The 23,951-nt window shown below is 42.7% G+C and overlaps 1 long non-coding RNA gene, 1 other non-coding gene and 1 pseudogene across 2 annotated transcripts; 1 reads left to right on the forward strand and 2 right to left on the reverse strand.

The window, feature by feature from the left end:
• Nucleotides 1-279: 279 nt before the first annotated feature.
• Nucleotides 280-386, forward strand: LOC115181693 (U6 spliceosomal RNA). The gene has a single exon (XR_003873491.1). It is a non-coding gene; the product is annotated as a U6 spliceosomal RNA (small nuclear RNA).
• A 7,302-nt stretch (nucleotides 387-7,688) lies between these two features.
• LOC115181685 (uncharacterized) lies at nucleotides 7,689-8,075 on the reverse strand. Its single transcript, XR_003873489.1, has 2 exons — nucleotides 8,035-8,075; nucleotides 7,689-7,900 (listed from the first exon to the last, which is right to left on the reverse strand). It is a non-coding gene; the product is annotated as an uncharacterized LOC115181685 (long non-coding RNA).
• A 9,555-nt stretch (nucleotides 8,076-17,630) lies between these two features.
• On the reverse strand, nucleotides 17,631-22,167 carry LOC115181677 (gastrula zinc finger protein XlCGF7.1-like; annotated as a pseudogene).
• Between the last annotated feature and the right edge of the window lie 1,784 nt (nucleotides 22,168-23,951).

Consider the following 23,951-nt stretch of genomic DNA (forward strand, 5'->3'; position numbering starts at 1 on the left):
GGTTGCAATAGCATTTTTCTTTTTAACAACACAAAAGGTCAATTATAATTACCTCTGAATCAGAGGAGTGGTCAGGTTGAGGAGAACCGTGTCGATCAGGGGCCTCAGGAGAGCTTCTGTCTTCAAGTTCTACAAATAAAGTTGAAACATCACAGCAATATTCTAGGGGTGGTTTTTGAGAGTCTGAAGGTCAGTTTGAACCCTGTTTGACCCCAACCATGACCAGAACCATCAGAGGGGTTGTGTTCTATATATGAGGGCCTCTCTTAGGTTTGTATTGTGCTTGCTTTGGCAGCACATATACTAAAATTGGATCGATACAGAGAAGATTAGCATGGCCCCTGCGAAAGGATGACACGCAAATCCGTGAAGCGCTCCTTATTTTCCTCACACTTCGAGACACAGAGCAATTGGAACCAAACACAGAAGATTGGCCGGTAGTGATGGGGGAAATCAATTGCCAATTCTTCTCAGTCTAAGGAGGAGGGGAAATGCTGGGTGAGAGATGGAAATCCGTGAAGCGTTCCTTATTGTGAATTGGGGAGTGAGACAAGGTTGCAGTCTTAGGACAACTTTATTCAACATTTTGAAATTAATTGGGGAGCGAGACAAGGTTGCACTCTGAGTCCAACTTTACACTATATATACAAATGAATTGGAGACTCTCTCTCTCTCTCTATCTATCTATCTACTAATTGGGGAGTCAGTTTTAAGTATCTTTGGCCAGGCCATGTTGCAGAAAATGGGGGAAGGGTGGGAAGTGGTCGGGGCAGAGGAACAAAGACTTGGAGAGGAGCAACTAAAAGCAGCAGGTGAGGGGTTAGAGACCAAGAGCCCTGATCATAAAAGGCTTCTTCTCTGTTCCAAATGTTCCAAATTGTTCCAAATGTCTCCTCCAATCAGAGCTTCAGCTTGTTCCAAATTGGAGAAGGTGTGCTAGAACCCACCAATGAAGAGCCTAGCTTGTTCCAAAATATTTTAACCAATCATCGTCCTCCGAAGTTCTAGTAACGTCACTTCATCACAAAAATCTTCTTCTGGCAGCCATTGATTGATCATACCCGGTGAGTATCTGAGGTCATTTTACTTAATTTGTAACCAAGTTAACATCAATGACTATAAATGTGATGAAATATGACTATAACATGTCTAGCCAACTGAATTGTTTGACTACAGGGGCTAACCGAACTGTGTAATTTAACAACGTCTGTAAATCGCTAGCTACTGTAGCTATAGTATGCCGCATGTTGTGTGCAGGCAAGTTAGCGTTGGCTATAAAATATTTTTCTGACAGAAATTGATGATCTGAAATATTTTTCTGACAGACATTGATGATACCCGGTGAATATATGAGGGAATTGTGCTTAGTTGGCAAAGAAATAAAAATAATGTGTTTGTTTTCTCTCCGTTTCAGCTACTCCTGGCGTCAGAAGGAGAGGGCAAGGATGGTGCTGCAGCAGGGATTGGGGCTCGCTCCTGCCCCCAGTGTCACCGCCCAGCCCCTCCACTACTAGCGGGAGGGAATCCAGGCACTCTTCCCTTTCCCTACGCCGCCCCCCCGGTCCCACGCCAGACCACCCAGCAAGGATGGCCTGCCCATTCTGCCAGCCCACCTGGAGCAACAACCCCCGCACTTCCTGGCCCCTCCCAACCCTGCAAGCCCAAGGACAACAGACGGGCTCCTCTTTACCTCCTCCAGTGCCAAGGACAACTGCTTGGCGGAGGACAAAGAGGAGGGGACAGCCGGGAAGAAACGGCAATACGAGCAGTACGTCTGCTCCAAATGCGGGTTGCCAAAGCAGCGGGAGACGGGGCTCTGTTGCTGGGGGGGTAAGACCGTGGCCCAGTGGCTGGTGGAAATGAAGGACACTAAGGGGCGAGGTGAAGGACACTGAGCCACTGGCTAGATGGTCGGACGTTTTTTTTTGTAAATTATTCCCTGTTCCCCTCTACCTGGACCGAGACCTTGAGTGTGTTGAGGACCCTCAGAGCTATATTGTCTGTAGTCTATAAGACTACTGGTAGGTTAACCCATGGTAAGCAGTCCTGAGGCAGGACACCAGGCTAACGTCGGTCCGTTCCCAAGCAAAATGCATGTTTTATGAGCACATGAACATTTTATTTACATAGTTCAATAAAATGACTGTGTAGCAAAGACAGACAGGATCGTGATGAACCTGTAAAAAATATTTTATAGACATTAAAATATACATATACAAATCAAACATGACTTATCAATACATCCAGTGAAAACTCAAATTCTTTGTAGAGCTAATGTTTTTTTCAACAGCAGTAGCTATAACACATAGGTAAAACAATATAAGGCATGAATAGCTTACCTTTTGCAAGAATAGACATTTCTGTCCACAGGTCAGTGGCCCAGATGCACTTTCTTCAAACTGCTCTTGATGGTGTAACACCAATCAATCAATGCTCCAGGCGCCCTATCACCGCATATGCATATTAACTTCAGGATTGGTGGGTACCCTGCGGGACGGTTGATTTAACGTAGGCTAATGCGATTAGCATGAGGTTGTAAGTAACAAGAACATTTCCCAGGACATAGACATATCTGATAGTGTCAGAAAGCTTTCTTGTTAATCTAACGGCACTGTCCAATTTACAGTAGCTATTACAGTGAAATAATATCATGCTATTGTTTGAGGAGAGTGCACAGTTTTGAACATGAAAAGTTATTAATAAACAAACTAAGCACATTTTGGCAGTCTTGATACAACATTTTTAACAGAAATGCAATGGTTCATTGGATCAGACTAAAACTTTGCACATATGCTGCTGCCATCTAGTGGCCAATATCTAAATTGCACCTGGGCTGGAACGGCCTTTCTCTTGCATTTCAAAGATGGTATTTGTATTATCTTTTACCAGATCAAATGTGTTATATTCTCCTACATTCCTGTTACATTTCCACAAACTTCAAAGTGTTTCAAATGGTACCAAAAAAATGCATATCCTTACTTCAGGGCCTGAGCTACAGGCAGTTAGATTTGGGTATGTCATTTTAGGTGATAATTTTAAAAAAGGGGGCCCATCCTTAAGAGGTTTTTAAGTAGCCATGTGCTTTGAGAGGCTTTGAGCACCCGGTCAAAGAGTGATAACAGGCACAGAAGCTGAGTCTACAGTAGGAGTTTTAATGATGAACCAGAGTATACAAGTGGTCTGTGTACAGAGGGAAACAGGATGAAAGAGAGCATTATTGCAATGTAAATCCAATAAACAATATACATTAAATAATACATGTCAGCTCAATCTCTATACACAATTTACAATGATAGAAAAATAACACCATAATTCCTCTCATGGGAGTTAACATTACAACACCAACTAGGCTAATCACATAATAGTAATACATGGTCGGAGAACTGGTGAAGTAATGCCCTCCATGGATCTCTTGCGCCAAAATAAATAAAACATAAGTGTATTTTGTGTGTGCTTGATCTTGTGAATTCTGAACTATGTAACTCCTATCTATCTTCTGATAATTTCCGCATAATCTCCCAGATGTCTTCTTTCCAAATATACAAAGTTTTTGGATGTCAGATTCATGTAATTCCACATGAATAGCAGTTACTTTTCTCTGTCTATTTAGGCGGAAATCTACATTTCGCCATTTTGTGTGTCATCTCATGCGTTTCTAAATTCCCTTACCGGGTATAACTGATCCCACACTGCAAGCATTGGAATGGCTTCTCTCGTGTGTATTCTCTTGTGCGCTTTCAGATGCCATGACTGGATAAATCCCATTCCACACTGAGAGCATTGGAAAGGCCTCTCTACAGAGTGTTTTCTCTCATGCTTTTTCATGTTCCCTAATGATAAATACTTATTTTCACACTGGGAGTAGTGATAGGGCTTGTCTTCTGTGTGTGTGTATATATCTTATGTGATTTAAGGGACCCCAACCTTGTAAAACTCTTTCCACACTGGGAGCAGTGGTAAGGCTTCACTCCTGTGTGTGTTCTCTCATGCTCATTCAGTTGCCCTGACCAGCTAAAACGACTTTTACAATGGGAACAGTGATAAGGCTTTTCCCCTGTGTGTATTCTTTCATGGGATTTCAGGTCCCCTGATCGGGAAAATGTCCTTCCACACTGAGAGCATTGGAATGGTTTTTCCCCTGTGTGTATTCTCTTATGCTCGTTCAAATGTGTTGACTGGATAAATCTCTTTCCACACTGGAAGCATTGGTAAGGCTTGTCTCCTGTGTGTATTCTTTTATGTATTTCAAGGCTCCCTAACCGTGTAAAACTCTTTCCACACTGAGAGCAATGATAAGGCTTCTTCCCTGCATGTGTTCTGTTATGGTTTTTCAGGCTCCATAAACGGGTATAACTCTTTCCACACTGTGAACAGTGGTGTCGTCTCGCTGGTTCAGACATGTCTGGTTCCTCTGAGTCGGGTCTCTCTTCTGCCAAAGACAAACAAAGTGGTTAAACAGGGAAACCTGAATGAAATCTCCACTTACATTTGTAATTTTAATCATTTAGCAGACCCTCTTTTCCAGAGAGACTTACAGTCAAGTGCTCTTTGCATGTGATGCATGTGCTCTATTGTTTACATGACCCATGTATTTTACACTGTGTGGCTTTAAGGGAATAGTATGGTCACTATTCAGAGCAACTTGTTAATGCATCCATGTTAAGGTAGCTAGGTGAGACAACCACAACAGTGATAGTAACCACATGTTCCCTCAGTTAAATGTGATCATTTATAATGACCTGGCCTGTGTCCCATAATATAACCAGGCTAATAATGACTAGCCATCTGTTAAATTATTATTCCCTTGTGTTCTTACATTGATTTAGATTGATTTACTGTAACAGCAAAGAAAAGAGATACCACAACAACAAAACAAAAACGTGGGGTCTGATTTCCCCATTTTTTTCAGGTTCTCTCACTCAAAATCACACTTTTCAATAGAAAAACATAATTGAATGTTCTAATTCCACAACAATGTTGAAACCACATCAGGGGAAATCTGGGGAAATCTGAATGTTTGTGTGTAGTTACCCTTTAATTCTAGTGCCACCAGCCAGACAGCCTTGTTTGTCTAGCAGTGTTTCTGTAGTGCAGTTGTGATGGGGAGTTTTCAAAACAAAATGGCCAATGCATTGATGCAAATAATCACGATTCTGCCAGGTAGGCATAGGATATTTTTTAATTGTCTTTCCGTCTACCTGAATACATTAGCATCGCTAACGGCTACACAAAGTGGTAGACATATAGGACCAACGTGCACCGCACACACAGGGTTCAACATTCAAGTATAATTTACCAGTGGCAGACTGGGCCAGCTCCAACTGAAATTTACTGTCCAGGGGATAAGATCTGACGATATGACAGGAAACTGAATGATGCGTGCATAATTTAAATAGCAGATTATTTTATCTTTCATTTGCTGGCTGAGCAAGTCACAGGGTTCATATAGACATTGGCAAGTCAAAATCAAGGACTTAAGGACTTTTCAAGCACTTGATTGTAATTTTCAAGGACCGACATTTTAAGGTTAATTGTTGTAATAGCCTATAGGATAAAAACTCCCCCCAAAATGTATGCTAAAAACATATGCATTAGCCTACCACTAACAATAACGTGTATTTTATTTAACTACCCAATGGCATTATGCATTGATGTTCACATAATTAACATTCTAAAATATGTCAGAATAATGTGGGCAATGCCTGACTAAATAAACAGCATGCTCCCCACAAACACACTAATGAGGTCTGTCCATGTGATAGTAGTCAGTCTGTCCATGTGGTACTAGTCAGTCTGTCCATGTGGTACTAGTCAGTCTGTCCATGTGGTACTAGTTAGTCTGTCCATGTGGTAGTAGTCAGTCTGTCCATGTGGTAGTAGTCAGTCTGTCCATGTGGTAGTAGTCAGTCTGTCCATGTGGTGGTAGTCAGTCTGTCCATGTGGTGGTAGTCAGTCTGTCCATGTGGTACTAGTCAGTCTGTCCATGTGGTACTAGTCAGTCTGTCCATGTGGTAGTAGTCAGTCTGTCCATGTGGTACTAGTCAGTCTGTCCATGTGGTACTAGTCAGTCTGTCCATGTGGTACTAGTCAGTCTGTCCATGTGGTACTAGTCAGTCTGTCCATGTGATAGTAGTCAGTCTGTCCATGTGGTACTAGTCAGTCTGTCCATGTGATAGTAGTCAGTCTGTCCATGTGGTGGTAGTCAGTCTGTCCATGTGGTACTAGTCAGTCTGTCCATGTGGTACTAGTCAGTCTGTCCATGTGGTACTAGTCAGTCTGTCCATGTGGTGGTAGTCAGTCTGTCCATGTGGTACTAGTCAGTCTGTCCATGTGGTAGTAGTCAGTCTGTCCATGTGGTAGTAGTCAGTCTGTCCATGTGGTAGTAGTCAGTCTGTCCATGTGGTAGTAGTCAGTCTGTCCATGTGGTACTAGTCAGTCTGTCCATGTGATAGTAGTCAGTCTGTCCATGTGGTAGTAGTCAGTCTGTCCATGTGATAGTAGTCAGTCTCTCCATGTGATAGTAGTCAGTCTCTCCATGTGATAGTAGTCAGTCTGTCCATGTGGTAGTAGTCAGTCTGTCCATGTGGAACTAGTCAGTCTGTCCATGTGGTAGTAGTCAGTCTGTCCATGTGGTAGTAGTCAGTCTGTCCATGTGGTAGTAGTCAGTCTGTCCATGTGGTACTAGTCAGTCTGTCCATGTGGTAGTAGTCAGTCTGTCCATGTGGTAGTAGTCAGTCTGTCCATGTGGTACTAGTCAGTCTGTCCATGTGGTACTAGTCAGTCTGTCCATGTGGTAGTAGTCAGTCTGTCCATGTGATAGTAGTCAGTCTGTCCATGTGGTAGTAGTCAGTCTGTCCATGTGGTAGTAGTCAGTCTGTCCATGTGATAGTAGTCAGTCTCTCCATGTGATAGTAGTCAGTCTGTCCATGTGGTAGTAGTCAGTCTGTCCATGTGGTAGTAGTCAGTCTGTCCATGTGGTAGTAGTCAGTCTGTCCATGAGGTAGTAGTCAGTCTGTCCATGTGGTAGTAGTCAGTCTGTCCATGTGGTGGTAGTCAGTCTGTCCATGTGGTACTAGTCAGTCTGTCCATGTGGTACTAGTCAGTCTGTCCATGTGGTACTAGTCAGTCTGTCCATGTGGTACTAGTCAGTCTGTCCATGTGGTAGTAGTCAGTCTGTCCATGTGGTAGTAGTCAGTCTGTCCATGTGGTAGTAGTCAGTCTGTCCATGTGGTACTAGTCAGTCTGTCCATGTGGTAGTAGTCAGTCTGTCCATGTGATAGTAGTCAGTCTGTCCATGTGGTAGTGAAATGGTAGAAATGTTGAAGACTTATTTAGTGAGTCGGACATGTGTCAGGGGCTTCTAACGGTCACAGAATACAAAAAAAAACTAGTCACGTCGCAGAAACCAACGCCACCCTACCGGATGAGCTAAAATACATTTTCTCCCACTTCGAGCATAATGACTCAGATGCCGTGGAGAATCCCTGAGGACAACAAGCGTGGTGCCAGGTAAACAACCTGTCCCTCAACGTCAGCCAAACAAAGGAGCCGGCACCCGAGCGGCACAGAGGTCTAAGGCACTGCATTGCAGTGTTTGAGGTGTCACTACAGACCCAGGTTCGATCCCAGAATTAACAGAACTCTGCTGGTTGTCCTGGTAACAGATACCAGTTTACAGATCTGTTGTATTTGTTCAAACTAAACTACAGCACTTACTTTGATGAGTCAAATCTGATCCTTTCTTCTCTTCTCCTCCTCTCACAGTTCCACTCAGCCCCGTTGTTTTCCTGCAGTCCACCAGCAGCACAGACAACCTCTTCATATCCAGCAGTAAGGTGCTACTGGGAGAGGCATGACACAGGGACTCCGGGAGGGTGGAAGGGGGCGGGCTAGCGTTGTCCTGGTAACCATAAAGAGGAGACAGAGACATGTCATTTATAGATGCTGATGTCACTGTTGACATAAAGTGCTTTACAGAAACCCAGCCCAGACCCAGACAGAGCAAGCTGTAGGCTAGACCAGACCAAGCTGTACCATCTGGTGTTCTGATCTGGAGAGACTCTTCTCTTCCTCGTCAGCATCAGGATGTTGTTGAGGCTCCCCAGAGGATCCATAATAGTCATGTCTCTCTCCTGTGTGAATGAGAACATCTAACAGATGGTAAACTTATTACTGTCTATTACAGTCATAGGGTCTTCCAAGAGGCATGAATATGTCTAAAAATGGCCTAAAATTGCCACTTTCATCATGATTTTAAAAAATATTGTTTGTGTTGTAAATGTAAAAGGGTAGTTCCACGAATTGGGTGATGTTTGCGTTCCCTTTATCTTTGATATTTTAAGTAGAAATTATGCACCAATATTGCATTTTAAAATCCGGGTATATTAGATGAGGTGCACTTTAATATAGACCACATGGAGAATTCAATAAACCTAATTTAAAAGACCCCACAATATATGTACCAATGGCAGATTACCCCTTTAACAATTCCTACAGTGCTGAACAACATATTCAAATGTAGAACTTCAGTAGAATGCCCCTGTTAAACCCCACATTAGTTCGACAACTGCATAGTTTGTGCCCCTGTTTTTAAGACAGTACTCACTGGTGTTAATCTGATCTTCTGTCTCCTCCTCTTTCACTCCCAAAACGTCTTCCTCCTTCACCTTTATTGAGATAGCATCGTCTTCCTCTCTAAAAGGTCCTTCCTCTTTTTCCCCAAAAACATCCTCCTCTTCCACTCTGGCATCCTCTATCCCCTCTCCTTCTTTCACTACAGAAGGTTCTTTCACTGTAACATCCTCCTCCTCTTCTTTCAATGTGACAGCCTCCTCTTCCTCCTTTTTCATTCTGAAAGCTTCTACCTCCTCCTCTTTCACTGTTACAGCCTCTATCCCCTCTTCCACTCCAAAATGTTCTTCCTCTTCTTTCAGTATAACAGCCCCCTCTTCCTCCTTTTTAATTATGAAAGCTTCTCTCTCTCCTTTCACTGTAATATCCTCCTCTTCTTCTTTCACGACAATGTTCAACGCCAGAGCTTTTTTCTCCGTCCAGCAGACATCCTCTTCTTTAGCAAGGGGCGAGTAGTTTAGTGAGCTCATGGTCAGGGATGTCTAGCTAGCTAATTGGCATTAGCGACTAGCCTTGTGCTTGGCTCAGTATCAATCTTTAACAAGTTTGCAAATTGAACAAGCAAATTAGGTTAAAGTTAACCAGTTGATACGTCAACAGAACTGTGTTTAAAACACTGAGATTAGCTAATGTACATAACCGTGGTCTAAAGCGCCAATCTTTCAGTTTTATGTCGGCTAGCAAGCTACCGAGGTGGTTGAAAGAGTAGCCGTGTTGTTGTTCCTGAAGAAGCGTCCCGTCCAGTAAATTGTACGTCACGCAAGAAGCATCACCTGAAAGACGCACATCGCCATCTGTTGACTGGAGTGGGTAACGCAGTTTGGAAACAATAGTTACTACACTTTTTGTATTGGAAAGAAAGTCAAAATAATTTAACAATAACTGATATATTTTCTCTTACGTCTTACAAATAATACGTTCCTGTACACAGACGTAGAAGCTTAATATGAATATGTAGATGCTGAATAAATACTTCTATGAATAGGTAGTGTGTTAATACACATTTTCTCTGTTAATTTTTCACATAAGTTTTAATCACATATGACCATACTATTCCCTTAAAGCCACGCTCTATAAGATACAAACCATCCTGTAAACAACAGAGCAAATGAATCACATGCAAATAGCACTTGATTATCTGTAGTGCTATACACTGGGTAGACAAAACTTTAAGAACACCTGCTCCTTCCATGACATAGACTGACCAGGTGAATCCAGGTGAAAGTTATTGTTATGGGTGTAAGATGGCACAGTGATGCCATCTGTTGGTAAATGTTAATTACTGCAACTCCAGTGTTTTTACCGGTGTGCTTGAAATACCCAGATGTATTGTAATGTACTGAACAAGACCTGTTACTCGCATCAATACCTCTGTCTCGTCATTTAACATTCAAACAGTTATGATCCCTTACTGATGTCACTAGTTAAATCCACTTCAATCAGTGTAGATGAAGGGGGGGAGACAGGTTAAATATGGATTTTTAAGCCTTGAGACAAATGAGACATGGATTGTGTATGTTTGCCATTCAGAGGATGAATGGGGAAGTCAAGATATTTAAGTATTTTTGAACGGGGTATTGTAGTAGGTGCCAGGCGCACCGGTTTGTGTCAAGAACTACAACTACAGTTTCCCATGTGTACCAAGAGTGGTCCACCACCCAAACAGTGGAGGCCAATGTCGTTCAAGATGAGGGAGGACAATTTTTTTCATGAGCATGGCCTTATTCCTATTACAGCATATTGGATGACTGTCATTCATATTCCATTCACCCAGTTCAATGTAACATTGATAGGTTTAGGCTACTACATGATACTCTAATTGTCCCTATACCCATCATGAGGTTGCTACAACCTAGCCTATGACTGAAAATTTACAACGTAGGTGCACACAGGTCAAGAGAAACATTTGAGGTGACAGACAGTGACACATGGACAAACAGTGACACATTCAATACCGCCTTGCACACTCTTGCCTGCATCTAGCTGAAATAGAGATTCTATTGGACAAATTCAGGTATGTTGATCCTGGTTTTGTTCCATTTATGAAACGTTTGTCAACACAATCGGTGGAACGAATTCACCCCTGATGACGCGTAAACACAGTTCACTTTCACAACTGCCACGTTGTATTTCTTTTCACATCTATGCGCTCACCTTTTCCCTTCGCTTCTGGACTTCAATGCACAACCCGTCAGCTGTATGTGATCTGGCGAAAAAAAACTTTCCAAGCCAAACCATATCATAACTGCTACACACAGCCTACATCGTTGTCACCATATTCTTCTCCTTCATTTTGTTCAAAACTGTTCAACTATTGTCTTTCTCTTTGAGTCAACTACTCACCACATGTTATGCACTGCAGTGCTATCTAGCTGTAGCTTATGCTTTCAGAACTAGATTAAATATCTGATACTTTGATTGGATGGACAACATGTCAGTTCATGCTGCAAGAGCTCTGATAGGTTGGAGGACGTCCTCCGGAAGTTGTCATAATTACTGTGTAAGTCTATGGAAGGGCTTGAGAACCATGAGCCTCCTGGTTTTTGTATTGAAGTCAATGTACCCAGAGGATGCAAAATAGTATGTTTTAATCAATTATTTGGTGATGTGATTGTATTTAGTATAGTTTTATCTAAAAATGATAACTTTTTAAATGTTTTACCATTTTTATTTTTCTGAAAATAACTGAGGATGATGGTTCTCCCCTTCCTCTGCTGAGGAGCCTCCACTGCACCCAAAGGACATCCAGCCAACTTGACACAATTGTTGGTAGCATCGGAGTCAACATGGGCCAGCCTCCCTCTGGAACGCTTTTCGACACCTTGTAGAGTCCATGCCCTGACGAATTGAGGCTGTTCTGAGAGGGAAGGGGGGGAGGGTCCAACTCCATATTAGGAAGGTGTTCCAAATGTTTGGCATAACCAGTTGATATATATATATATATATATATATATATATATATATATATATATATATATGCCATTTAGCAGACACGTTTATCAAAAGCCATTTGCAGTCATGTGTGCAAACACTTTACATATGGGTGGTCCTAGGAATCAAACCCACTACCCTGGTTTAACAAGCACCATACACTACCAACGGAGCTACAGGAACACAAGGAATAATCAAGGAATGATGCCAATAAATACACACAGCCTGAGTTTGAAAAATACAATTTAATCAAAAACCGTAACATTGAAACTGACATACTCCATATTTAGGTCAAATCAAATGTTATTTGTCACATGAAATAGACCTTACTGTGAAATGCTGAATACAACAGGTGTAGACCTTACAGTGAAATGCTGAATACAACAGGTGTAGACCTTACAGTGAAATGCTGAATACAACAGGTGTAGACCTTACAGTGAAATGCTGAATACAACAGGTGTAGATCTTACAGTGAAATGCTAAATACAACAGGTGTAGACCTTACAGTGAAATGCTGAATACAACAGGTGTAGACCTTACAGTGAAATGCTGAATACAACAGGTGTAGACCTTACAGTGAAATGCTGAATACAACAGGTGTAGACCTTACTGTGAAATGCTGAATACAACAGGTGTAGACCTTACTGTGAAATGCTGAATACAACAGGTGTAGACCTTACTGTGAAATGCTGAATACAACAGGTGTAGACCTTACTGTGAAATGCTTACTTACAAACCCTTAACCAACAATGCAGTTACGAAAAATAAGAGTTACGAATATATTTCCTAAATAAACTAAAGGGGGAAAAAAAGTACCAATAAACAAACAATACCGAGGCTGTATACAGGGGGTACCGGTACAGAGTCAATGTGGAGGCTATATACAGGAGGTACTAGTACAGAGTCAATGTGGAGGCTATATACAGGAGGTACCGGTACAGAGTCAATGTGGAGGCTATATACAGGAGGTACCGGTACAGAGTCAATGTGGAGGCTATATACAGGAGGTACCGGTACAGTGTCAATGTGGAGGCTATATACAGGAGGTACCGGTACAGAGTCAATGTGGAGGCTATATACAGGAGGTACCGGTACAGAGTCAATGTGGAGGCTATATACAGGAGGTACCAGTACAGAGTCAATGTGGAGGCTATATACAGGAGGTACGTGTATCGAGTCAATGTACTGAGGTACAGCTTAGGGGCAGTTATTGAAATAAAAAAGCATACAGCTTTATACAGTTTGATTTAATGTGGCTTAATGACCTAAAGCACAATTATATTTCTGTAAAAAAACATGAGACAAGTGTACGAGCAGTGTATGTGTTCTCTCGTGAACTTTAAGTAGCCTATATTTGATGTGATATATTCCTTTACATGCTGGGAGCAGTATGTGTGTTCCTCTCATGAACTTTAAGTAGCCTATATTTGATGTGAAATATTCCTTTCAAGACAGGATTGTGCCACGGCACAGATCTGCAGAATTGTACCAAAACATTTCTGCAACATTGAACGTCCCAAAGAACACAGTGGCCTCCATCATTCTTAAATGGAAGAAGTTTGGAACCACCAAGACTCTTCCTAGTGCTGGCCGCCCGGCCAAACTGAACAATCAGGGGAGAAGGGCCTTGGTCAGGGAGGTGACCAAGAATCCGATGGTCACTCTGACAGAGCTCAAGAGTTCCTCTGTGGAGATAGGAGAACCTTCCAGAAGGACGACCATCTCTGCAGCACTCCACCAATCAGGCCTTTATGGTAGAGTGGCCAGACGGAAGCCACTCCTTAGTAAAAGGCACATGACAGCCTGCTTTGAGTTTGCCAAAAGGCACCTAAAGACTCTCAGGCCATGAGAAACAAGATTCTCTGGTCCGGTGACACCAAGATTGAACTCTTTGGCCTGAATGCCAAGTGTCATGTAAGGGCTATTTGACCAAGAAGGAGAGCTATGGAGTGCTGCATCAGATGACCTGGCCTCCACAATCACCCGACCTCAACCCATTTGAGATGGTTTGGGATGAGGCGGTCCGCAGAGCGAAGGAAAAGCAGCCAACAAGTGCTCAGCATATGGGAACTCCTGGTTGAGAGAATGCCAAGAGTGTGCAAAGCTATCATCAAGGCAAAGGGTGGCTACTTTGAAGAATCTGAAATATAAAATACATTTTGATTTGTTGAACACTTTTTTGGTTACTACATGATTCCATATGTGTTATTTCATAGTTTTGATGTCTTCACAATTATTCTACAATATAGAAAATAGTAAAAATGAGTGCCTTGAATGAGTGCTTTGTCATTATGGGGTATTGTGTGTAGATTGATCAGATTGAATTGTTTTCCAATTTTAGAATAAGGTTGTCACGTAACAAACTGTGGAAATGTCTAGGGGTCTGAATGCTTTCTGAATGCATTGTATATACACTAAAACAAAATATAAATCCAACATGTAAAGGGCTGGTCCCATGTTTCACGAGCTGAAATAAAAGATCCCAGAAATGTTCCATATGCAATAAAGGCTTATTTATCTCAAATTTTGCGCACAAATTTGTTTACATCCCTGTCAGTGAGCATTTCTCTTTTGCCAAGATAATCCATACACCTGACAGATGTGGCATGTCAAGCTGATTAAACAGCATGATCATTACACAGGTGCACCTTGTGCTGGGGACAATAAAAGGCCACTCTAAAATGTGCAGTTTTATCACACAATGATACAGATGTCTCAAGTTGAGGGAGCGTGCAATTGGCATGCTGACTATATGAATGTCCACCAGAGCTGTTGCCAGATAATTTAATGTTAATTTCTCTACCATAAGCTACGTTGTTTTAGAACATTTGGCAGTACGTCCAACTGGCCTCACATGTATGGTGTTGTGTGAGCGAGCGGTTTGCTTATGTCAACGTTGTGACCAGAGTGCCCCATGGTGGAGGTGTGGTTATGGTATAAGCTACGGACAACGAACACAATTGGATTTTATCGTTGGCAATTTGAACGCACAGAGATACCGTGACGAGATCCTGAGGCCCACTTCCATCACCTCATGTTTCAGCATGATAATGCACGGCCCCATGTCACAACGATCTGTACACAATTCCTGGAAGCTGAAAAATGTCTCAGTTCTTCCATGGCCTGCAAACTCACCAGACATGTCACCCATTGAGCATGTTTGGGATGCTCTACATTGATGTGTATGACAGCGTGTTCCAGTTCCCACTAATATGCAGCAGCTTTGCACAGCCATTGAAGAGGAGTGGGACAACATCGACATCGTGGGTGAACAGGGAGTACAGGAGAGGGCTGAGAACGCACCCTTGTGGGGACCCAGTGTTGAGGATCAGCGGGGTGGAGATGTTGTTACCTACCCTCACCACCTGGGGGCGGCCCGTCAGGAAGTCCAGGACCCAGTTGCACAGGGCGGGGTCGAGACCCAGGGTCTCGAGCTTAATGACGAGTTTGGAGGGTACTATGGTGTTAAATGCTGAGGTGTAATCGATGAACAGCATTCATACATAGGTATTCCTCTTGTCCAGATGAGTTAGGGCAGTGTGTAGTATGATGGTGATTGCGTCGTCTGTGGACCTATTGGGCCGGTAAGCAAATTGGAGTGGGTCTAGGGTGTCAAGTAGGGTGGAGGTGATATGGTCCTTGACTAGTCTCTCATTCCACAGGCCACAATCAAAAGCCTGATCAACTCTAGGCAAATGGTGGTCACATCAAATACTGACTGGTTTTCTGATCCATACCCCTACCTTTTTTAAGGTATCGTTGACCAACAGATGCGTAGCTGTATTCCCAGTCATGTGAAAACCAGATTAGGGCCTAAAGAATTTATTTCCATTGACTTTTTTCTGTAAATCAGTCAAATCTTAGAAATGAATGCATTTTGTGTTTATATTTTTGTTCATTTACAAAATTGGAAATGATGCAGACAATTGGAAATGATGCAGACAATTACATTGATGGAATCTACAATCTATGTTCAATATTAAAGCTGATCTTCCCCAAGGACTGGGTTACAATCTATGTTCAATATTAAAGCTGATCTGAGCTACTGAGTTGGAAAACCCTGCTCGAATTGGATTTTATTTCTCTCAAAATGAGAGCAAAGTACGATATACAAAATACAATATACTTAGCCCATTTAAATGGAAATTCATTTTGTGAAGTCAGCAAACAAATCCACAAACACAATCCACTATAATACATGCAGTACGGAAAACACACTGTTCAGAGGCCTATATCTGTCCTATATCCTACTGTTCAGCAGCCTGCATCTGTCCTATGTCCTACTGTTCAGCCAGCATCTGTCCTATATCCATCCAATGTTCTACAGTTCAACATCCTACATTCTTATCTCCTGTGTGTTTCCTCTCATGTCGTTTCAGTACCCCTAACTGGTTAAAACCCTTTCCACACTGGGAGCAGTGGTAAGGCTTCTCCCCTGTGTGTATTCTCTCGTGTGTTTTCAGGTTACATAAGTGGGTAAAACTCTTTCCACACTGGAAGCAGCAATAAGGCTTCTCCCCTGTGTGTGTTCTTTTATGTTCTTTCATGTGCCCTGAACGGGTAAAACACTTTCCACACTGGGAGCAGCGGTAAGGCTTCTCCCCTGTGTGTATTCTCTCATGCGTTAAAACCTCTCTGGGGTATGTGGGACGATTTCGTCCCACCTACGTAACAGCTACTGAAATTCCAGTGGCGCGATTTTTGAATCGTTAGAAATACTATTACTTCAATTTCTCAAACATATGACTATTTTACAGCTATTTAAAGACAAGAATCTCGTTAATCTAACCCCACTGTCCGATTTCAAAAAGGCTTTACAACGAAAGCAAAACATTAGATTATGTCAGCAGAGTGCCCAGCCAGAAAAAATCAGACAGCCATTTTTCAAGCTAGCATATCATGTCACATAAACCCAAACCACAGCTAAATGCAGCACTAACCTTTGATGATCTTCATCAGATGACACACCTAGGACATTGTGTTATACAATACATACATGTCTGTTCAATCAAGTTCATATTTATATCAAAAAACAGCTTTTTGCATTAGCATGTGACGTTCAGAAAACGCATAACCCCCGCAAACTTCCGGTGAATTTACTAACAGTTTGCTAAATTACTCACGATAAACGTTCACAAAAAGCATAACAATTATTTTAAGAATTATAGATACATTACTCCTCTATGCACTCGATATGTCCGATTTTAAAATAGCTTTTCGGATGAAGCACATTTTGCAATAATCTAAGTACATAGCCCGGCATTACAGGGCTAGCTATTTAGATACCCACCCAGGTCAGCCTCCACCAAAATCACATTTCCTATAAGAAAAATGTTCTTACCTTGCTTGTTCTTCATCAGAATACACTGCCAGGACTTCTACTTCAATAACAAATGTTGGTTTGGTCCCAAATAATCCATCGTTATATCCAAACAGCGACGTTTTGTTCGTGAGTTCTAGAATGCTTCTTCACGGTCCCGCGCATGGCGCATTGGCGTGTCAAAAATGTCTAAATATTCCATTACCGTACTTCGAAGCATGTCAACCGCTGTTTAAAACCAATTTTTATGCCATTTAACTCGTAGATTAGTGATAATATTCCGACCGGGAGTATGCATTGAGCCTAAACAGCCGAATAAAATTTCTCCTCAGAAGCGACTCGTGCACGCGCCTCATTCAAAGGTCCTCGGAGCAGCCACTTACAAAAGGTGATAATGTGTTTCAGCCTGAGGCTCCCTCGTAAACCTTCAGGTTTTTCGCGGGTTCTGAGAGCCTATTGGAGCCCTGGGAATTGTCACGTTACAGCTAAGATCCTTACTTTTCAATAAAAAGATGCAAGACGCACGACTCCTTGTCAGACAGGGTACTTCCTGCTTGAAACCGTGTCAGGTTTTTGCCTGCCATAGGAGTTCTGTTATACTCACAGACACCATTCAAACAGTTTTAGAAAATTCAGAGTGTTTTCTATCCAAACCTGAACAATAATATGCATATTCTAGCTTCTGAGTTGGTGTAGGAGGCAGTTAAAAATGGGAACATATTTTTTCCAAAATTCTCAATACTGCCCCCTAGCCCAGACAGGTTAACAGGCCCCCTAACTGGGTAAAAGTCTTCCCACAGTGAGTGCAGTGATGAGGCTTTTCCCCTGTGTGTATTCTCTCATGTCTTTTCAGGCTCCCTAACTGGGTAAAAGTCTTTCCACAATGAGAGCAACAATGAGGCTTCTCAATTGTGTGTGTCCTGTCATGCCTTTTCAGGCTCCCTAAATGGGTGAAAATCTCTCTGGACTATGAGCAGTGGAAAGACTTCTCTCTTGTGTGTGTTCGCTCATGTGATTTCAGGTACCCTAACGTGGTAAAACTCAATCCACACGGAGAGCATTCATAAGGCTTCTCCCCGGTGTGTAACCTCTCATGTGTTTTCAGGTTACATAAGTGGGTAAAACTCTTTCCACATTGGGAACAGAGGTAAGGCTTCTCCAATGTGTGCGTTCTCTTATGTTCTTTCATGTGCCCTGACCGGGTAAAATTCTTTCCACACTGGGAGCAGTGGTAAGGCTTCTCCCCTAAGTGTAATCTCTCGTGTGTTTTCAGGTTACATAAGTGGGTAAAACTCTTTCCACACTGGGAACAGAGGTAAGGCTTCTCCCCTGTGTGTGTTCTCTTATGGTCTTTCATGTGCCCTGACCGAGTAAAACTCTTTCCACACTGGGAGCAGTAGTACAGCTTCTCCCCTGTGTGTATTCTCTCATGTGTTTTCAGGCTCCATAACTCGGTAAAAGTCTTTCCACAGTGAGAGCATTGATGAGGCTTCTCACCTGTGTGTCCTTTCATGCCTTTTCATAGTTGCCTAACTCTGTAAAACTCTTTCCACAGCGGGAGCGGTCGTGTTGTTTTGCCGGTTTGGACGGATTGGACGTTTCTGGTTCCTCTGAGTCTGGTCTTTCTCCTGCCAAAGACAGTGTTTATTTAAATACAGACCTGAATGAAACCTCCACAACTCTTGCTAGGAGGTTAAATCAGGTCCCTCAATAACCTGTTCAAAGTTTTAACAATCTTGGTGCGATTTTAAAACAAATTATGTTGTAGAGCTTACTGGTAATTACTGATAGGTAATGTAAACATATTTTATTCATTATGTTCAATAATCTGAGGCCAGAGCTTTAACAATCGTAATTCTGTTTTATAAGTCAGAACACAAAACACCAGACAGTTCTATGACACTCAAGACACAGACATCGCTGGATTCCTATCAAGCAGGTGGTTGTAAATACACTGCTCAAAAAAATAAAGGGAACACTTAAACAACACAATGTAACTCCAAGTCAATCACACTTCTGTGAAATCAAACTGTCCACTTAGGAAGCAACACTGATTGACAAATTTCACATGCTGTTGTGCAAATGGAATAGACAACAGGTGGAAATTATAGGCAATTAGCAAGACACCCCCAATAAAGGAGTGGTTCTGCAGGGGGTGACCACAGACCACTTCTCAGTTCCTATGCTTCCTGGCTGATGTTTTGGTCACTTTTGAATGCTGGCGGTGCTTTCACTCTAGTAATAGCATGAGACGGAGTCTACAACACACACAAGTGGCTCAGGTAGTGCAGCTCATCCAGGATGGCATATCAATGCGAGCTGTGGCAAGAAGGTTTGCTGTGTCTGTCAGCGTAGTGTCCAGAGCATGGAGGCGCTACCAGGAGACAGGCCAGTACATCAAGAGACGTGGAGGAGGCCGTAGGAGGGCAACAACCCAGCAGCAGGACCGCTACCTCCGCCTTTGTGCAAGGAGGAGCAGGAGGAGCACTGCCAGAGCCCTGCAAAATGACCTCCAGCAGGCCACAAATGTGCATGTGTCTGCTCAAACGGTCAGAAACAGACTCCATGAGGGTGGTATGAGGGCCCGCCGTCCACAGGTGGGGGTTGGGCTTACAGCCCAACACCGTGCAGGATGTTTGGCATTTGCCAGAGAACACCAAGATTGGCAAATTTGCCACTGGCGCCCTGTGCGCTTCACAGATGAAAGCAGGTTCACACTGAGCACGTGACAGATGTGACAGAGTCTGGAGACGCCGTGGAGAACGTTCTGCTGCCTGCAACATCCTCCAGCATGACCGGTTTGGCGGTGGTCAGTCATGGTATGGGGTGACATTTCTTTGGGGGGCCGCACAGCCCTCCATGTGCTCGCCAGAGGTAGCCTGACTGCCATTAGGTACCGAGATGAGATCCTCAGACCCCTTGTGAGACCATATGCTGGTGCGGTTGGCCCTGGGTTCCTCCTAATGCAAGACAATGCTAGATCTCATGTGGCTGGAGTGTGTCAGCAGTTCCTGCAAGAGGAAGGCATTGATGCTATGGACTGGCCCGCCCGTTCCCCGACCTGAATCCAATTGAGCACATCTGGGACATCATGTCTCGCTCCATCCACCAACGCCACGTTGCACCACAGACTGTCCAGGAGTTGGCGGATGCTTTAGTCCAGGTCTGGGAGGAGATCCCTCAGGAGACCATCCGCCACCTCATCAGGAGCATGCCCAGGCATTGTAGGGAGGTCATACAGGCACGTGGAGGCCACACACACTACTGAGCCTCATTTGGACTTGTTTTAAGGACATTACATCAAAGTTGGATCAGCCTGTAGTGTGGTTTTCCACTTTAATTTTGAGTGTGACTCCAAATCCAGACCTCCATGGGTTGATAAATTGGATTTCCATTGATTATTTTTGTGTGATTTTGTTGTCAGCACATTCAACTATGTAAAGAAAAAAGTATTTAATACGATTATTTCATTCATTCAGATCTAGGATGTGTTATTTTAGTGTTCACTTTATTTTTTTGAGCAGTGTATATTAAGTGTATATATATATATATATATTATAAAAGTCTGAAAAGGCTTGTTCATTCTCATGAACTCACTATGACAACACATGTTCCTAAAACTGATAGCAATTATACAGAACAAAAATATAAACGCAGCATGTAAAGTGTTGGTCCCATGTTTCATGAGCTGAAATAAAAGATTGCAGTATTTTTCCATACGTACAAAAATATTTATCTCAAAATTGTGCACAAATTTTACATCCCTGTTAGTGAACATTCTTTGCCAAGATAATCCATTCACCTTACAGGTGTGGCATATCAAGAAGTTGATTAAATGGCATTATCATTGCACAGGTGCACCTTGTGCTGGGGACAATAAAAGGCCACTAAAATATGCAGTTGTCATACAACACAATGCCACAGACGTCTCAGAGGGGGCGTGCAACTGGCATGCTGACTGCAGGAATGTCCACCGGAGCTGGTGCCAGGGAATTTAATGTACAGTACCAGTCAAAAGCCGCCTCCAACGTTGTTTTAGAGAATTTGGCAGTACATCCAACTGGCCTCACAACCGCAGACCACGTATAACAACGCCAGCCCAGGACCTCCACATTGTCTGAGACCAGCCACCCGGACAGATGATGAAACTGAGGAGTATTTCTCTCTGTAATAAAGCTCTTTTGTGGGGAAAAACAAATTCTCCCCAGTGGGTGGGCCTATGCCTACGCCCCTGCCCAGGCATGTGAAGTCCATAGATCAGGGCCTAATTAATTTATTTACATTGAGCGATTGTGTTATATGAACTGTAAATCGTTTAAATTGTTGCAGTGAGCATTTATATTTTTGTTCAGTACATATATAAAGCCATATTATAAGGTATGAAAAGGCTTGATGTTAATTTTTTTTATATTTTATACATTGTAATTGTGTGGTGGTGGGGACGCAGGGCAGCGTTCATATATGGTTGATTCCGTGGGAAAGTCAACCTGAACATGTGTAACGGAGGTAAGAACGTGCTGTAAGATCACTCCACAGCTAGCTTGAAACGTCACAGATGGAGCTATCCAACTGGTGCCTTTTGTATCGCTCAAATGGTTGAAGTGTCTTGAGTTTAGTTTGTGTGTCCTAGAGTCTTGTAAAGATAGGGGGGGTTGACTGAGACAGACAATGTAACATCCATAATGTTTTAAGGAAATGTTTTTGTAAAAACATGCACCTTACATCAGATCATCTTGAAACTTTCTCTCTAAAGCTAACTTTCATCAAGGTTTTCTATGGTCTCTTTCATTGGCAGAATCCTTTTCAGTGTTATGATATTCATAACATCCATATCCACCAGTCTATCTTCATGTCAACTAACAGAACTCTGCTGGTTGTCCTGGTAACAGATACCAGTGGGCAGATCTGTTGTATTTGTTCAAACTAAACTACAGCACTTACTTTGATGAGTCAAATCTGATCCTTTCTTCTCTTCTCCTCCTCTCACAGTTCCACTCAGCCCCGTTGTTTTCCTGCAGTCCACCAGCAGCAGACAACCTCTTCATACCCAGCAGTAAGGCGCTACTGGGAGAGGCACGACACAGGGACTCCGGGAGGGAGGAAGGGCTAGCGTTGTCCTGGTAACCATAAAGAGGGGACAACGACATATCATTATGGATGCTGATGTCACTGTTGTCATAAAGTGCTTTACAGAAACCCAGACCCAGATAGAGCAAGCTGTATGCTAGACCAGACCAAGCTGTACCATCTGGTGTTCTGATCTGGAGAGACTCTTCTCTGACTCGTCAGCATCAGGATGTTGTTGAGGCTCCCCAGAGGATCCACAATAGTCATGTCTCTCTCCTGTGTGAACGAGAACATCAAACAGATGGTAAACGTATTACTGTTTATTGCAATCAGAGTCTAACAAGAGGCATGAATGTCTAAAAAGGGCCTAAAATGGCCACTTTCATCATGATTTTGTAAAATATTGTTTGTGTTGTAAATGTAACGGGTCATTTCCACAAAATGGGTGCCTTTTACGTCCCTTTGATATTTTAAGTACAAATGATGCACCAATATTGAATTTTAAAAGCCTGTTATATTAGATTTAGTGCACTTTAATGTAGACCACATGGAGAATTCAATAAATCTAATTGAAAAGTCCCAAAAATATGTACCAATGGCAGATTGACCCTTTAACAATTCCTACAGTTCTGAACAACATATTCAAGTGTAGAACTTCAGTAGAATGCCCCTTTAAAACCACACATTAGTTCAACAACTGCAGAGATTGTGCCCCTGTTTTTAAGACAATACTCACTGATGGTAATCGGATCTTCAGTCTCCTCCTCTTTCACTCCCAAAACGTCTTCCTCCTCCTCTTTCTCCTTTATTGAGATAGCCTCCTCTTCCTCTTCTTTCAATCCATTCTCTTCTTTCAATGTGATAGCCTCATCTTCATCCTTTTTCATCCTGATAGCTTCTTCCTCTCCTTTCACCAGAGCTTATTTCTCCATCATACTCAGTGAGCTCATGTTCCGGGCGATTAGCCTTGTGCTGTATCAATTTAACTCATTTGCTAATTTAACAAGCAAGTTACGTTTAAATGAACTAGTAGATACGTAAACAGAATTCTGTTCAAAACACTAAGAGTAATATACCCAAGATTAGTCTAAAGATCTTCAACGTTTCAGCTTTATGTTTGCTAGCACACCACCGCGTTGGTTGAATCAGAAGCCTTTTGTCGCTGTTGAAGAAGCCTCCAGTTCCGTCCACTAGATTATACGTCACGCAAGAAGCATCACATGAAAGATTCACATCGCCATCAGCTGACTGGAGTGGTTAACGTGTGGTTGTTATATTTGTATTATCAAATGAGGAGAGACAAACTTATCACACAAGTCAGAGTTATACTTAAACTAAATATTTATTCACTTATTAATTAGGGGAGCAAAGGGCCACTACATGCGCACAGAGTGAATGGAGCATGAGCTAAAATAATACGGAGACACAAAGGGGTCTAGAAACAGAATTGCGAAGTCATTTTTGCTTCCACCCCCCCCTGGCAGGTCAGGGCAATTATAAGCTACCTCGTTGGACCTTGGAAGATAGTAAAAGAACAGGATGGGCTGAAGAACTGTGGTCACTTCTCAGAGGCTCTTTTGTCTTATGCCGTATGACCAGGTTACTCAGGTGAAAGATATGAAACAATACAGGTCTATCTGTTTTTCAAGCTGATCTCTATCCCATGTCCTTGACTACACGACCAGCTGATCTCTATCCCATGTCCTTGACTACACATCCAGCTGATCTCTATCCCATGTCCTTGACTACACATCCAGCTGATCTCTATCCCATGTCAATGACTACACGACCAGCTGATCTCTATCCCATGTCCTTGACTACACGACCAGCTGATCTCTATCCCATGTCCTTGACTACACGACCAGCTGATCTCTATCCCATGTCCTTGACTACACGACCAGCTGATCTCTATCCCATGTCCTTGACTACACGACCAGCTGATCTCTATCCCATGTCCTTGACTACACGACCAGCTGATCTCTATCCCATGTCCTTGACTACA

This window comes from Salmo trutta, unplaced genomic scaffold (assembly GCF_901001165.1).
Source record: "Salmo trutta unplaced genomic scaffold, fSalTru1.1, whole genome shotgun sequence".
Taxonomy (NCBI): domain Eukaryota; kingdom Metazoa; phylum Chordata; class Actinopteri; order Salmoniformes; family Salmonidae; genus Salmo; species Salmo trutta.